We start from the raw sequence: 18,021 nt of genomic DNA, 5'->3' as shown, positions 1-18,021 counted from the left end.
TGGGAACAGTCAGAACCTCAGGGCTCACTGTCACTCAGGACTGTCTGTGTGGGAACAGTCAGAACCACAGGGCTCACCGTCACTCAGGACTGTGTGTGTGAGAACAGTCAGAACCGTGGGGCTCACCATCACTCAGGACTGTCTGGGTGGGAACAGTTAGAACCGCGGGGCTCACATCACTCAGGACTGTGTGTGTGGGAACAGTCAGAACCGCGGGGCTCACCGTCACTCAGGACTGTCTGTGTGGGAACAGTCAGAACCTCGGGGCTCACCGTCACTCAGGACTGTGTGTGTGAGAACAGTCAGAACCGCGGGGCTCACCTTCACTCAGGACTGTGTGGGAACAGTCAGAACCACAGGGCTCACCGTCACTCAGGACTGTGTGTGTGGGAACAGTCAGAACCACAGGGCTCACCTTCACTCAGGACTGTCTGTGTGGGAACAGTCAGAACCGCGGGGCTCACCGTCACTCAGGACTGTGTGTGTGGGAACAGTCAGAACCTCAGGGCTCACCGTCACTCAGGACTGTGTGTGTGGGAACAGTCAGAACCACAGGGCTCACCTTCACTCAGGACTGTGTGTGTGGGAACAGTCAGAACCGCGGGGCTCACCGTCACTCAGGACTGTGTGTGTGGGAACAGTCAGAACCTCGGGGCTCACCGTCACTCAGGACTGTGTGGGAACAGTCAGAACCTCAGGGCTCACTGTCACTCAGGACTGTCTGTGTGGGAACAGTCAGAACCACAGGGCTCACCGTCACTCAGGACTGTGTGTGTGAGAACAGTCAGAACCGCGGGGCTCACCATCACTCAGGACTGTCTGGGTGGGAACAGTTAGAACCGCGGGGCTCACATCACTCAGGACTGTGTGTGTGGGAACAGTCAGAACCGCGGGGCTCACCGTCACTCAGGACTGTCTGTGTGGGAACAGTCAGAACCTCGGGGCTCACCGTCACTCAGGACTGTGTGTGTGAGAACAGTCAGAACCGCGGGGCTCACCTTCACTCAGGACTGTGTGGGAACAGTCAGAACCACAGGGCTCACCGTCACTCAGGACTGTGTGTGTGGGAACAGTCAGAACCACAGGGCTCACCTTCACTCAGGACTGTCTGTGTGGGAACAGTCAGAACCGCGGGGCTCACCGTCACTCAGGACTGTGTGTGTGGGAACAGTCAGAACCTCAGGGCTCACCGTCACTCAGGACTGTGTGTGTGGGAACAGTCAGAACCACAGGGCTCACCTTCACTCAGGACTGTCTGTGTGGGAACAGTCAGAACCGCGGGGCTCACCGTCACTCAGGACTGACTGTGTGGGAACAGTCAGAATCGCGGGGCTCACCGTCACTCAGGACTGTGTGGGAACAGTCAGAACCACAGGGCTCACCGTCACTCAGGACTGTGTGTGTGGGAACAGTCAGAACCGTGGGGCTCACCGTCACTCAGGACTGTGTGGGAACAGTCAGAACCTCAGGGCTCACCGTCACTCAGGACTGTGTGGGAACAGTCAGAACCGCGGGGCTCACCGTCACTCAGGACTGTGTGTGTGGGAACAGTCAGAACCGTGGGGCTCACCGTCACTCAGGACTGTGTGGGAACAGTCAGAACCGCGGGGCTCACCGTCACTCAGGACTTTTAGACCTACTTCATTTGTAGATTATGTGCTGCCAGTAATTATCTGGAAATTGTCAGCTAAAAAGCACTTCAGATTTGGTCTAAATTATGTGCCGATAATTGTGGTAATTAGGAAGGAATTGAAGCTTCAGAAAGCTTCATAAAATGTGTGATGAAATCATCTTGATACCGAGTGACAAAGACATAGAGACAGCGCAAACATAACCCGGTTTGAAAATGCCCTTTAAAAAAGACATCCTTAACGCATCCAAAGCACTATTCAAGCCATTGGCTTTATCCTGGTACTAAAACTTTATATTTGAGAGACATCCATGTACAGTAAGGTAAAATTTGCTTTGGCAGAAGGAAATGCAATATACTAGGGAGTCGTTATTCCTATCCATGCCAAATTTATTGAATCTATGTGGCTGTTTTGCCTTTAAGCAATGATATCCTACAATTTTAAGGACTTCTCTGTCTTTTACCTATGAATAGCTCAGAGAGAATTGACATTTTCATTAAAGGAACAGGAGCAAATCATTATGTCTGTGACATTCATCTAACAAATATAATTACTGACCTTTCACTTGTGAAAGTCCATACCATTTAATTTTTCTTTCTTTTCGCTCTTTAGGGAATCTCAGGAAAGAGAACATAACAAGAATATTTTAAGCTCTGGAATTTAAAATACTGAGAAACTGGCATGTCCATGACCTAGGAAATAAACTGTTTCATCGATCCTGAATTTCTGAATGTACTGCTCCAAATCTCAAACCACATGTGGTTCTGTGTGCAAGTCTAGTATAGAACTAATGATTTCTTTTAGTAAGCGTTGTGTGCTAAGAGTGTGAGGGAGCACAGGATGGAAAAACCAGACACTATGTGTGATTTCTTTGTGGAAAGAAAGAGAGGAAGGGAGGGAAGGAGGGAGGGAGGGAGGGAGGGAGGGAGGGAGGGAGGGAGGGAGGGAGGGAGGGAGGGAGGGAAAGAAGGAAGGACGGACAAAGCATTAAAATTCTTCAGGTGGAAGGCAAGGATTTTGATCTGTGGTTTGCACAAACAAATGAAATCCTGGAACCACTACAATTGAGGTAAACATTGAAGGTGCTCTCACTTTACACGCACAGTTGGGGCCTAGCACTAAGCTGCAAGGACGCCTTCCTTGGTCTCTAACTCTCTGAGCCACACAGAGTCACAGGCAGCCTACGTGCGGCTCAGTTCCTAAACCCAGAGCCCCTCAGCTGTATTGTCTGGCACTGACCAGGGACTCTTCAGAAGACGAAAGCAAGTCAGTCAGAGGACAGCCGCGGGAGGGACCGGCTCGCTGGCTGGGAGGACCGCGGCGGCACCACAAGAAGAGGAGCTCCGGGAGCTGGAAAGGAAGGCAAGGAGGGTACAGAGGCCCCCCAGACCAGCCAGGAGGGGGTACAATCCTGCTGAGACCTGGGTTCCAGCCCAGGGACCCTCCGGGGACACCAGGGACCCTCCTGGGATGCCCAACAGATGAGCAGGAAGGAAGGGAAAGCCCACTCCAGCCCGGCCCCTAAGAAAATCCCCCTGAGGCTCCAAACACGAAGCACTGCCCTGTTCCCAGCGGGTGCCGGTGGCAGCCTGCCCCCGGAATCCACGCCGCTTCTCAGGCCTCGCCTTGTCGCCTTCTTGCCACCATTTCTGTCCGAAGCGGATGGGAAACCGTCTTTTATCCCCCGAGTCAAATCACCAGCATTCCATGTTACGCCCTCCCCGTTAGGGATCTATAGCTACTCCTACACAATTTCATAAGAAAGCAAAAACCAAGAGCCCTCTCATGAAAAAATCCGAATCAGAACAAAGCGAGAAAGGGGAGAGGAATTACTTCTGGTGGAAAATGTTAACCCGCCCGTGCTTCCTGAACTTCCCCAGAAGGCTGCCCTACGGGGAGAGCCACCCCCCAGAGGAGCCAGGGATTTGCTCCCGCTCGCCTGGCTTTCACTCAGACAGCTCCAGACCACCTGTCCCGACAGGGAGCGAGTGAACGCACCCCGGCCTCAGCCGCCGAGGTCTCCACGTGACAAAGCGCCGCTGACCACGCTCGCCAAGCCCGCTGGGCTTCTCCCCCTATCCGGTAGTGGGCTCCTCCTTCCGCCCCGCTCCCCACATCCATTTTAGAAGGTGGGCGGATCGTAACCGACTTGGCCATAACCCAAGAGAACCTGCTGTCAGAGGTCCTTCCAAAATTTGAAACCAAAGAAACACCCCCCCAGGGTTCAATCCTAACAGGTCTCTGCTTTTCTGTCCACGGGGGTCTCCCGTGACCGTGGGCCCAGCGTCTGCTCAGCTCGCCTCCTGGCTGGGCTCCCTGCAGGGGGCCTCACAGCGTTCTTGGAGGGAGAAATGCCTTCACACCTGGGGTGAAGCAAGGTCGCTTACCGATGGCACTCTGAAGGAGGGGAAGTCCTTCTTGGGGTACAGCAATTATAAGAGACCGATTACAGGGGATTCTCCGGGTGCCGAGGACTCAAGTTGCAAGACTCATCTCTTTCCCTTCTTACCTTCCTTCTCCCATCTTCTCCAGGCACAGACAGACTCTCAACAAGGTGATTCTCCCTTACAATGCACGTAAAGGAATTCGGACTTTTAAAGAGAAAGGGTTAAGGAAAAGTCCATCCTTAGCAGTAATGTATGGCCAGTCCCGACAGTAGAACTCCCCAGAGTTGGGACTCCGGTCAACTTCAGTAATATGAGCCAAAGTAAAATAAAATAAGGCCTTTAGGCATACGTCACTCACAACAGAGCCATCCACAAAAAGAAGGCTTCCATGCAGCTGCCAAAATCACATTTATTTTGAAAGAAAGCTCTCTCCCTTGTTTCCCCTTTCAGGCCAACAACATTGGCTGTCTCTCCCCAGCCACTGAAGTTCATTTCATCAGAGCAGAACTTTTGCGGTTGATCTGACAGACAAATCCTGCAACTTTCACCAGCAAGCAGCGGAGAAAGAATGCAACATGCAGAAAACCCAGTGTTTTTCAGAAGATCTTCTGTGACTGGCAGAAGAGCGAAAAGTCCTAAGGCCACTTGGTAGCCACTTGGGGAAAATTCTAGCGCACTAGTCAATTTGTAACTATTAAACCTGTGACGATCTGAGCGTACACCCTAAATATGTTTGAGAAAGACAGGAGGCAGAGATTTTAGGAAACATTGGACCAAAAAAAAAAAAAAGTCTGCTTCTGGAGTCTCAAAACACAGTGGGTTAGCATCCTTCCGTCTCTTCCTCTTTCCTGGTGTCGTCTCGGATGCCATGCACGGAAGTGTGTGTCTGCTGTGTGGAGGCATCTTTAGCTCTAAGACATCGATTGTTCCTGACTTCCCCTTTGTCTCTCTCTTCTGCTTTCTCTAAAGCAAACTTTTGAACTAGGTGCTCCTAGCTCATGCTGCTTCATCGACCTGTACCGTGCTCTTCTACTTACCGTAGCTTTGTAATATCATTGAAACCCAGAAATGCGGTGCCCGCCTAGGCTTTGTACAGCAGCGTTCCCAGCCTACAACCCTCATGCCCAAGGGCCTGGCCTCCTGTGGAGCAGCCCAGCGCCACCTGAAGACCCGAAAGCTTTGCGCCCTCTCTGAGGAGCCGGCCCGTGGTGTCGTGACGGCGGGTGGAATTCCCTGTGACCTCGGTGACAGGGTCTTCTTCCGCTCTTGAGGTCCACAGCCGTGGCTCCGTCCCCCCACCCAGCGCCCTGGGGCCCGCGGCTGCTCTGGGCCGGCTGGGGCTGTCTTCTGTCAGCGTGGCCCAGGGGGTCTTATTCCCATGGCATTGCAGTTTCTGAAGATCACGTCCCTGCTAGGCAGCCCGTGTTATTGGGGGTGAGGCTTGTGAGCTTAGTCACTGTTTCTAGGAAGCTGCCTGGTTTCTTTCCTTCCTCCCTCTCTGCTCACCAAGGCAGTTTCCATGAAAACCCCGCCACCCCCCCTGCTTAGTCCAAACTCAAGGCGCTTTGGCACAGTGGCTCCTGTTTACTTTGGCTTGGTTCGATTTAATGTCCGTTTATTTTTAACAGGAAACACTTTTTTTTTTTTTAAAGAAAAAGAGACAGTTTTCCTGGATGTGACCGTGGAAGCACGCACGCGTGACTGGCCCGTGTAACCGCGATCCCTCTGTGCATCGCCTTTAGAGTAACACGGAGAAGGAAGGATTCCACTGGGGGAGAGAAGCGCCCTGTGATCCTCCGTGCCCCGCGTGTGCGAAGACCTCGGCACAGAGAGCCGCGGCCAGGCAAGGCTCGCTCGCCGCTCCCTAAAGCGCACCCCAACAGCCTGGTGGGGCGCAGCAGCCGCTCCTCGGCCTCCTCGGTCCCCTCAGCTGCCTTCCTCCACGGCTCTGGCGTGCGCGCCACAGCTCAGCTTCTCCCTCTGGCGCGGCTTCTCCCTCTGGCGTGGCTTCTCCCTCTGGCGCGGCTTCTCCCTCTGGCATACGAGCTACAGCTCAGCTTCTCCCTCACCTCCTGCCACCCCAGCACTGCTGAGCCACAGCCCAGCCCCCCCCCCCCGGCCCCTCCAGCCCCTGACGTGGATTGCCAGTGGCGTTAAAGAACACCCGTTCTCATCTGATTGCACACGCACGTGTATCTCTGCCCCAGCTTTTCTGCCGAAGTGGAGGTCTGCTCAACCCAATGTCCATTTGCTCCTCTCGTGAACTGCGCAGGCTTTAGGTGTGCAGAAGAGCAGTTGATGCTCCTCAGAAACTAGCGCCCTGCACGGGTTCACCACCTCCCCCTTAGCAGCGTGGGTAAGAGACCGGGGTATCCGGGCCTCTGTTCCTCCCGCCTCCTACAGCAAGCCCGTCCTGGGAGCTCTCCCGTCAAATCACATCCCGAATAAACCCCGTGCCCCGGCTCCTAGCCCCTCCTGCCCACACGTCTGTGCCGCCGAAATGAACGACGGGCCCAAGAACGTCTTGCTCTGACAGGTTTCTGCCTGTGCCGCCTCGATTCTTTACAGCAGCCAGCACGCTCTCTTAGACATGTATGCCCAGTTACCACCTGCCCACACCTCCCACAGCCACGCTCGGAGTGGAATGGCCGTGGGGAGTGATGGCCGGAGCCCCTGAACCCTGAGTCCCCCCCACCCCCCGCCTGCCCCACTGGAGATTTGGTCCCTGCTCTTTCTTAGCACAGGGGAGCCTCTGCGAGGGTCAGAAGAGGCCCATTCAGTCCCCCAAACTCTCTCCTCTCATCTCAAGATGCCCTTCTCCAAATAACACCCTCATCTCCTTCCGCCGATGTCTGTGCCCTGCATCCCCGGCTCGGGCGTCTGCAGAGAGCAGAGGTAACCCCAGGTCACGCGGGTCGCAGCCCCCGAGGCTGACAGAAGGCAGAACCTGGAGGAGAGGGCTGTCAGTCCTGTGGAGAGGAGAGATCCCGGTTAGGAGCTCAGGCCCGTGGCTTCCCGTCTGCTGGCCTCCGCAGCCTCTGGGCCCGGGCAACCAGGCCCCCACGCAGACTCTCAGAGGGGTCGTCAGAGAGCAGAGCCTGTCAGGGCAGCCAAAGCGAGGGGCAGGTCACGCAGACAAGGGGGGCCTCAGCCCCGAGCAAGAGCAGAGACCCGCCGAGGGCACGGGCAAGCAGAAACAGGTGTGCACAGACCCCCCCCCAACCGCTGTGAGTGCACCAAGTACTGAGATGCCAAATACCAGTCATTCTGCTCTGACGACACGCATTAAACCAGCAGATTGACATAGTGAATGCAATTATTGTGTTCTACGTAACACATTTCACACTGAAAATGCACATTTAATATACTAGATGCACTCACTGGTTTCAATGCTTACGGTATAACGCATTTAAATAGGCAGTAAACACAAACATGTGGAGACATCATTCGCGATGTCGACGAATACGTTTCCAGAAGGATCCATTTGAGGTCGCCACTCAAGCCGTTCTCCGGGGGTCTGCGATGCCCGTGGCGAAGGCTGTGCGGGGCTGTGCCAGGCTCCGCGTGGTTCCTGGGGCGCCGCCTCACTCGCGAGCCCCACTCCCGCAGGGACAGCGGCATGCGGACAGCGTGCGGACAGGAGGCACCGTAGGAAGCGGGGGACCCCGCCGCCGGGCAGGCGCCGGGCGGGAGCCGGCCCGCCGCCACGCGGGGCTGAGACCCGGCCGGCCACTTGGCGCCGTCGGCACTGGCCCGCCCGTCCTGCACGGAGGCGGAGGAGAGGCTCTCCCTCCCTCCCGGGGCCGATGCAGAAGGAGCGCGGAAGCTCAAACGCTCCGAGGGCCCCCGGGGACGAATCGACTCCTCCCTAACACACGCCTCCGTCGCCGGGAAGCGACAGCGTGCAAAAAGGCTCTGAACTGTGGGACCCAGAAAACGCGTGTTCGCAAAACCAACGTGAGCCCCGAAAATGCAGAAAAGAATTGCAGAATGTATTAGAATGTCACCGCCGTGCGGAGAACACATCCCGGAGGTTTGGTTATGGCTTATTCTCATTTTAATTTAGGGTTTTTTAAAATGCAGAATCAGGTAGGAACATGCCGTGCGGTACAAGTGAGACATCTTTAAGTAAGGAAGGAATAATGAAAACTAGAGATCCCCCACGAGGGGGCGGCGGTCAGATTCAAAGAGGAAGGCAGAAAGCTGACCACGTGGGGAGCTACAGGGGAGCGATCTCACTGCCCAATCACACGCGCTGCCCCGGTGGACACGCGCTTTCGTTGTGTCTTGGGTCATCCGACGAACAACGGCACGCGTTATTAGAACAAAATTGAACAGCGAATCGCATTGACCAAAAAGTGAATTACATAAAGCCCTATTCAGGACACTCCTGTCCTGAGAACGGTGGTTTTTATCCTGCTAAGGAAACCACGGGGCCCTCCACGAGTTAGAGCTGGAAGGAGCCCTGGGGAAGTCCTTCGCCGTGGGCGAGTCCGCCGAGTCCAGAGCGGCCCGAGTCCGGCCCTCGAGGTGTGGCGGGAGGGTGAGCACTCCTCTCCCCCCCCACCCAGGGAGCACCCACTGAGGGTCCTGAAAGAGCGAGGTAGTCTCCTTACTCCTCCCGCCCCGCGCAGACGCCCGGATGTGAATGGTGACCGTCCTCTAGCCTATAAGAGGTCCTCACGCTTGGGAAAACCCTTGGCGTGGCAGCCGAGGGTCGTGAGGGGGACTCTGGGTCTGATACGCTGGAGGCGGTGGGGGGAAGGGTGACCCCCGAGGGGTCACTCAGTGCACCGAGGGGACCCCAGCCTCCCCCGCTTCTCCGTCACCTCCGAACCACGAAGGGAGGGTCTGGTTTCAGCACGCTCCCTGCTAGCGTGGTCCTGGCTCTTCAGGCCCCAACGCCAGGGTGCAGCCCGCCAGGGCCTCAAGTAAGTCTCTGAAACTGCAGTGCTGATAGAACCCGGTGGAGCCTCAACTCCAAACACCCAAGGACGACGCGACCTTCACTTCTGTGGGCGCCCTGCTCCCATCCGCGACGCTTATAACACGCGCCCAGCCTTTATGTCCTCCGTCAAACGCACAGAGCTCGTCTAGGCACCAGTTGGGTATAATGGAAATTCTCAGGAATCCGTGACAGCCATCTAACTCCCAGGTTTTCTTTAGCACAGTCCTCTGATCTCTCGGGTGATTCTTTCCGGCCTGTTGATTCCGTGGTTTCCACTTCATCGTCTTGCTCTCGGTGTTTACCTTCTGCACTCTCGTGTGAACTTGCTCAAACGTCTCGGCCTTCCACAACCAGAGAATTCGTATTGCCCTGCTATACTCCACGCTCACAGTTCTCGTAACCACCGAGGATTCCTCCCACGCTTCGTCTCTTCTCACCACCTCCGCTTTCCGCGCTGTATTTATCAGCACAGTCTTCTCTCTCTCTGGGGGTTGAGATCCTGTATTCAGGATCCCAGTTTGCTGAGAGCGTGGAGAGAAGGCCCCTTCGGGCGCCGTCTTCTCTCCCCCATAGCCGTTTGCAGGTTCACTGTCTCTCAGAGACAACGATGGCAGCAGCTGAGGTTAGAGAGAGAGAAGCGTCTTTGCTGATGGTGCTTAGAGCTCACAGCAGAGAGGGAGATGTGGTCCTCCCTCCCCCCGCACCAGAGGGGAGCCCAGGCTGGGGGCGGGGGGGCAGCGGGGGGGGGGGGCGCGGGGAGGAAGCATTGGTGCATTTTCACTGTGGCTTCCTGCAGCCCAAAGTCCCGGTCCTGGACACCAGGCGACTTGAGCGGCATTGCGAGCTTGCAGCTTGTTCTGCGAGAGGAAAAATATGGCTTGAGGAAAACGAGAACAAAATAGTGGGGATTAGCGATCAACGCATTGACCTGGCTTCGGACCTTGTCCAGTTTACCTGATTTGGTAAGACACTTGCGGCAAGTAACAACAGCAAGTCTAAGAAGGGCAAAATGGCATGCTAACTAGGTTACCTTTTTAGAGAACGCCACCTTGTTTTAGAGAAGACGATGTGGAGACCGCGGAGAAAGTAGCTTCTCCGTATGCCGGAAGAGCTTGGTGAAGATCTTCCCGCTACGTTCTGTTAGAGAAGCCAGCTCCAGCCTCCCCAGCTTCGCCAGCGCCCTCTGACCCCGACCCCGACGCCGAGCAAGGTCCTCGGCTTCTCCCAGACGTTCCCTTCCCTGCGGGGAACGCCGGTGTCTGCGTGGCCTGGGCCGGCCTGCCGTGACCTCCCCCCCCCCCCGCCCCCCAGCGAAGCCAATGTCTGCACAGAGCAGCGTCGACTTCCAGAAGAAAAGGAGCTTCGCTGGAATATGGCTTTTGATTAAGAGGTTTTGCTGCCTGCTTTAGGAGCAGTCACAAAGGAAATGGGGTCCCAGTGACCCCTCTGTGTCTGCGTCCCTCCGTAGCCCACGGCTCGGGGGCGGGGGGATGGGGGGGGACTCTCACTCTACAGACATCCACACCACCACCCCCCATCCCGTGCCTGGCTCTGAGTCATCCATCCCCGCCACACTCCTGTCAGAGTGACAAGAAGTCTTTCCTTTCCCTGTCCCGGGGTGTCGCAGAGCGGGGCGCCCAGCCCGCGCCCCGGGGGACCTCGCCCAGCCCGCGCCCCGGGGGACCTGTTATCCATTTCCAGGTCGGTGTGGTTGACTTGGGTTTTTTCCATACCTGGTTTTCACATGGACGTAAATCCTGGTGTTCTACTCATTTCCAGATGTGAGTCCCTCGTTGCTCCTGGCAGCCCCCAAGGGCCCCCCACATTGTCGAGCGGGTATGAAGACCGAGTGTTGGAAAAGGCTGGGCCCGGAGCACCTTGGAGCTCGCAGGACCGATTTTCGTGTTCACACACACAAAGAATTGAGGTTGCAGCCGTGACATTTTCTTGAGAGCACAGTCACGCCGGAGGAGCTCTGGCCGTACACTAGTGAGAAACGAAATGGCCCGTCTGAGGGGTGTCGCACGTCACGTCCCGGGATGTCCGCGTCACAGGAGGAAGCCCCGACGGTGACAACGCGCTCCTACTCGTCCACCCAACGCCGACCCATTCGCCGGCTCTCCTGATTCTCTCCTAACCCACGGGGAGCCGGCAAGAGGAAACCATGGGAAGGACTGAGCATTTGGAGAGTTGGTGAAGTGGAACAAACGTCCGTGAAAAGTTAACTACCCACTGAAAGTGACTGACAAGAGCCAGGCGTGAGACTCGGGCGATGAACGGAGCCCTGACCACAGCAGGCGGGGCTGACATCGCCGGCAGGAGTCTGCGAGGAGAGAATGCACCGGGCTGGCCAGGCGCGGACCACACCGTCGACTCTTCAGGAAAAGCTGCCATCCAGACTTCCGCTGTTCAAGTCATCTGCCCTCATTCGAGGTGGCGGGACACAGCGATCCACTGACGTGAGCACGCCCCTTCACACAGAGCTAACAACACTTGACGAGAGAATAGCTCATCACAAATCATTAATGGCCCATTGTTCGATAAATAATGTTAGCACAATGTATTTTTATAGTTTTAACCTCACGTGATTACATATTCTTAGTAAACAAAATGCATTCCCGACTAAACCTGTACGTGTAAATCAACTAAAAACAGACCTGGAGCAGAATGTATGAATTTGGTACAGAAAGCCTTTCTAGACATTGCACCAAAGACAAAAGATTCTACAGGAAATTATTCATTAGTTCAGCTATAATTTAAATCCCATTTTGCGTCAAAACTGCACGCATACTGGAAGTCCCATCTCTACCTGTACTATACGCGTAATGGAGGCTGAAATCTGAGGAAAATGGGGGCGACGGGCTAACGGCGACCTCCACCTGTCACTCTCCATCCCTCCCCACCACCTCGGGCCCCTGGATCCCCCCACATCTCTGACCGGATGGCGACAGGTGCCCCCCACTGGTCAGAAAGGACGGTCAAAGACTTAGCACCCTTCTCTTTCCCTTAGACAAAGCGCGAGCTCCTCACCTGGCCGGCCGGGCCTCCGCCTCCCGCTTTGCCTTCGTGGGGACACCGTCTCCTGGGCTCATGGGACTCCAAACGCCCAGAAGCCCCTGCCCCCGCTCGGTCTCCCCGCTCGCTGTGGCGTCGGTGTGTGACACACCCCAGCACGCACCCCAGCACCAGCTCTCTCACTTCAGCCTGGAGGCGAGGGCGTGCCCAACACAATCCACCTCCCCTCAGCACGCAGTCCGTGGGGTCGGTCCACGCTTCCACCGCGCGGACTGACGCCCACGTCCGTGGGCTCGCTGTGTCTGTCTTCCCCGCAGGTCGCCCCCTCGACGACGAGGCCTGGGACCTCGGTGTGGTGCAAAGGCCGGCCTGCGGCCCGGACAGCTGCCGCGTGTCGTGAGTTCTCATACCGAAGGAGCCCTGACGGAGCGAGTCCACCGACGCCACCCGCAGAGCCTTCAGCGTGCGTGGCCGCGGCCGGTCCACCCTCGCGGGGCTCGGATGAGGCACGCTCCGTGACTCCCCTTCCTCGAGGGCTCCGCGGCTCGCCGCGGGGGGCGCGGCTGGCGGCCGATCCGCGTCGATGGACGCTCTCGGGCTCCTGGCAAGGACGCCCCCCCTGCAGGCCGGGGGACAGGGCGCGTGGGGACACGGAGAAGGCGCACGGCGTCAGAGCAGGACAGGAGACGGTTCTGCTCCGCGAGTGCTGGCCCGGGTGAGGTGGCCCACGCGTCCTGTGCTCCACCTGATCGAAGCTCGGGGGTCCCCGAGGGCCCTGCTTCCCCGAGGCCGCCCATCCGAGAGCCCCGTGTCCCCGCGGCCGGGGCATCCCCCCCTCCCCCGGACACTGCCTTGAACAAATGATTATGCTACCTTTGCACGGTCAGGATACTTCTGTTGGTTTGAGCGCGGATTAAATAGCGGTAGTCGCCATCAAATAGAAGCCGCGGAGGCGTAGCGGGCGGCCGGGATGCGAGGCATCAAATGAAGCTCTGAATCAAGTGCTGCCGCCTTCTCACAGCCTCAGAAGCGCTGCGGCCTCCCGGCCTTCAAAGCACCGGGCCCCGCTTCTCAGCGACGCCACGGCAGAGCCGATGCTTCAGGAGCCGGAAGCCGCTCACCAAAGCTGCAGGTCACGCGGGCGCGCCCCACCAAGCCAAACAACACAGCTGAGGCCGGGCGGGCTCGCCCCCCCCCCAGCGGCTTGACAGAGTCACCCCGGAGTGTTCCCCAAAGCTGTGTACCCGCAGCGGGAGGGCTGCAGAAGGAAGCTCAGGGAGCCGAGATCGATGCCCTGCCGAGCCCGGCAGCTGAGACGCAGCGGACGCCCGGGCGGCGGCTCCCAGGCCGAAGCGCGCGGCGCGGAGCCGAGCGCACGCCATCGATCTCCCAGCCCCCGGAGCCGCCGGAGCCCTCCGGGAGTGACTGCCACGTGTAACGGAAATGTATGGATTTCCCCATTAAAAACAAAAAGAAAGGCAGACACCCCCACTGGAAAATGTCATCCAACTAAGAACCTCGCCATCGGCCCGGTAGCAAGCAAGTGGAGGGCGCTCCGTGAGAGAAATGGGAGGTGAGCACTGCAGCCTGATCTGGCTTCGCACGGGAGGACGCCACCACCTCCCCACCGACACGGCTTCCATGGCGCGCGGCGTGCTGAAGCCAGACCACACCTGGCGACGTCTTCTCCTCCGCGCGCGTCTCCTATGCGTGCTGAAGCCAGACCACACCTGGCGATGTCTTCTCCTCCGTGTGCGGCTCCTATGCGTGCTGAAGCCAGACCACACCTGGCGATGTCTTCTCCTCCGTGCGCGTCTCCTATGCGTGCTGAAGCCAGACCACACCTGGCGACGTCTTCTCCTCCGTGCGCGTCTCCTATGCGTGCTGAAGCCAGACCACACCTGGCGACGTCTTCTCCTCCGTGCGCGTCTCCTATGCGTGCTGAAGCCAGACCACACCTGGCGACGTCTTCTCCTCCGTGCGCGTCTCCTATGTCCCTCACTTTTGTGAACCTGAAGATCAATAACCAAGGAAAATCCCAAGCCAACCAAAGTGACTGCAGTGCATTAATAGAGGGACAATAGATAGATGAGGATAGACAGACAGAAGACAGACAGACAGCACACACCTGCCTGTGGACGCACACACACACACACACACACGATTTCCACAGATGGTTCTGAGGAAGCCGTGGCGAGCCGTGTGTGCGCCCCGGGAAGGCGTCCGTGGCCAGCGCCCCGGCCGCGGCCCAGCGGCTCTGTCCACGCCGAGCGTGGCGGCCCCGCACGCCCGCACGCCCCCACGCCCGCACGCCCGCACGCCCGCACGCCCGCCCCGCACCGCGATGCCCTCCTCGTACGGAAGACAAGCCCGGCCGCGTGTGCGCTCACCGCGGGGAGAGCGTCCCTCCCCAGCGATGTCGCGCCTCTCCGCTCTTCCGGTCCCTGTCGCCCATGCGTGCGCGTGGGGCGTTCACGTGCAAAGTTCTTTCCTCCCGAGTTCCAGAGCAGCGAGGACGCGGCGCGCGGCCCCAGCGGCCCCAGCGCCGGCCCCGGTTGAAGCCGACGGAGCGGACACCGCCGCGGGCCACACGTGGTGGAGGAGACGCCCTCGGCACGGGCGGCCTCCCTCGAGGGGCGCCCGGCGGAGACACCCCCAGTCTGGAGGTCCACGCAGGACTCTGGGGACGAGCCGCACAGCAACATGGGTGCGTTTCACTCTGCCTAGGATGCAGAGGGGGGAAAGCACACAAAAGAGGACACACGGGTGTGTGCGGGGGGCGGGGAGGTGCTTGTGTGGGAGGCCTGGGCACCCCCCCTTCGGGGACCTGAAGACACGCCGGAGTGGGGGTGGGGGCAGCCGGGACGCCAGCAGCAGGAGGGGGAGGAGAGCGGCGGGAGCAGCGTGCGTGAAGAAGACAGGCTCTTCTTGAGAACGAGGCGGTGAGGAATTCGGGGAGAGGAACCCCCCCAGGGCACGCCCTCCGCCCGGCCGAGCTGGTCCCGAGGAAGGCGGTGGTGAGGACGGGGCCGATGACCACACCGAACCCTAGACGGCATGCCGGGCGTCGGGCGCTTTATGAGGCCCTCCGTCCCCGCGGCCATCGCGGCGCTTCTGAAAGAGGGGGGGCCACCGCCCCGTGCAGAACGACAGCCGTACCGTCCGCCACAGGGGAGAACGGGATCCGCACCGCCACTCTCAGTTACGGTGGGCTGCGGCCCGCTGGTCCCCGAGTCCTCGTGAGACGCGGCCTGACGCGGACCCCAGGCTAAGCCGGAGGCCCACGGGGCCCTGGGCGCACACTGGGCGAACCGGAGCTCTGCGGTGAGTCGGACGCTCAAGACTCCTGGCTTCCGGCATCGTGCTTTCCAAACATAAAAACATCAGATGAGGCAACACTCGGGGACAACACAAAGCTGGAAGACACGCATTTCCCCGGTTCACACTCGCAGAGGGGAGCTGTGTTTTCAGTCACGCAGATCTTATCAGGCAGAAAGCTGCCCTGCACAAAGCACAGGCTTTGCACACTGGGGAACGGTGCCAGGCTTCACGCCAGGGCGGCCTTGTGCGCCCAGTGAGCTCTGTGCCTGTGTCTTACACAAGGCGAAGGCGAGCAGTGCATCACACACACACACACACACACACACACGTGCATTTACACTTTTCTAAGTCAGCATTAGGGTGGTCTGGCAGGGCCGGAGGAGGGAGTGGAGGGCAGGCTGGGGTGGCGACGTCTTGTCCTGTGATTTCTCTGCGTGCTCTCTCTCCTTCCCTGCTTCTTCGTTTTCATTTTTACATAAGCAAGGGCATTTCTTCCTTAATGAAGAGCGGGAGAGGAAGAAGAGGGGGAAGAAAACATCTACAAATATAGGTGTTTTTTCCCCCCCAACAATAGGACTTATCTTACTTCCCAATAATAATGAAACTATTATGTTCCTACACGGAGGAAAAAAGCCTTACAAGGTGAATCACTCTCTCAATCCATTCCCACCAAAAAAAAAAAAAAAAAAAAAAAAACACTCTTGAACCAGAAGACTTTTCCAAATAAATTTTATTTTCAAGGGAAGAAAATCAGTTCAAATCACACACTCAAAGCAGATTCCATGCAGAACACAGAAGCAGGGTGGTTTCAGAATGACTGCATTTTTGGTATTTCATGACTTAATACACACTCTTACTTTCTGGTTTTCTAAGCATATTGATCTTTATGCCAGGGCTATGCATATGAACATAAACATCACCGCCAGCTCTTTAGCCAATCACTGTGACAGCGTCTGGTATCAGGAGACCCCAACCAGATTTATTTACACAGCAGCATTTGAGCAAGCACAGAAGTAACATCAAAACAGAACATGCATAGATTTCCTCCCTGATTTGTACTGCTCACATTTTCAGGAAATATTTAGTCAAAGCTCTAACTTCAGAGAACATAACATTTATCTCTTGGAGTTAATAATGTAGGAAACATTTGAAGCCACTTACAAAGGCATGCACATATTTATTTAAACATTGAGTTGAAACACGGGTCATAATTTTGAATAACATATGAACCTTTTATCAGGAGGAAAATAAAGTAGATATATTGATATTACTTTTTTTCTTATTGCATTACTTTGTTCTTCTAAGGAAAACTTGTAATGGTCACTGAAATCCCTACAGGTAAATTGTCAAACTCCCTCATGTCCTTAAAGAGAGACTTCTCAGAAGTACATAGGGCAATAGATACATGAAGAAGTGCTCAACATCTCTATCCATAAAGGAAATGCAAATCAAGACAATACTGAGATTCCAACTCACCCCAGTTAGAATGACCATCATCAAGAAAACAAACAATAACAGATGCTGGCAAGGACATAGCCAAAGGGGAACACTACTCCCCTGTTGGTGGGAATGTAAGTTGGTTTAACTAAACATAGAACTACCCTATAACACAGCAATTCTACTCCTGGTAATTTACCCAAAAGGTTACAAACCAGGATACAGTAAAGCCACCAGAACAGCCATGTTCATTGCAGCACCATTCCCGATAGCCTTGTTATGGAATCAGCCCACATGCCCCTCAACGGACAAATGGATCAAGAAAGTGTGGCATACGCATACAATGGAATCATCCTAATCCATTAGAAAGAATGATACTGTAACATTTGGAAAGAAACAGAAAGATCTAGAAAAAAATGTTAAGGCAGGCACAAAGGATCCATGCTTTCCCCTATATTTGGGTGCTGGATTTAGCTAACAAACTCATAACTAATACGTTGGATGGTATGCAAGTCTATGCAAAATGTATCAGCGGATTGATATGATTGATTCAAGGGAGATCTCAAATAGTGTAATCCCTTAGAAAGGCAAAAATCAAAGTTTAGCAAAATAATCCCCAGGAAACTGGTAGCCAAATGGGTGTGGTGAGGTCAAGAGGAAAGAGGTAGATGAATGAAGAGGAGAAGAGAGGGGAAATGCAGTCAAGGATGCAACATATATCCTACAAAATTAAGGAGAACGAGGGAAGTAGTGGGCTGGGGAGGGATACGTGGGAATGATGGAAGGGATGACATCAGTCAAGACGCATTCTGTTCATAAACTCCTTTGTATAACTACGTAAAGAAAATGAAAAAGAATATTTTAAAAAATAGTCTGTGGCTCGAGTAATATAATGACTAAAGAGATCATGTGAATCTGACTAGTTCAGACAATAAAAATCTGAGTAACTGAAATTCCATGTAATTGTTTTTTTCCCACAGAACCACAGGAGTTGGACATTTGAAGGTCATTCCTTTCAATTTGCTTTGGAGAGTTCTTGGAAAAGTCTCAACCTCCACACAAAACAAATGCCACAAAACACAGCGCCTCCACTTTGCTCTTCAGCACACAGAAGCTTCCTGACACACGGCCTCCAGCCAGCAGCAGGAAAAGCAGAAAAGTATGTCAAGAGGCATGTCCTTGAACAACACTGGAGACACCGAGTGACCTCTGCAAACCATGCCGACCCACTGGAGGTGCCCAGTGACCTGTGCCGACCAGCTCCTGCACGACGGTCCTGGGC

This window comes from Perognathus longimembris, chromosome 15 (assembly GCF_023159225.1).
Source record: "Perognathus longimembris pacificus isolate PPM17 chromosome 15, ASM2315922v1, whole genome shotgun sequence".
NCBI classification, from domain to species: domain Eukaryota; kingdom Metazoa; phylum Chordata; class Mammalia; order Rodentia; family Heteromyidae; genus Perognathus; species Perognathus longimembris.
This window is presented reverse-complemented; position numbering follows the sequence as displayed.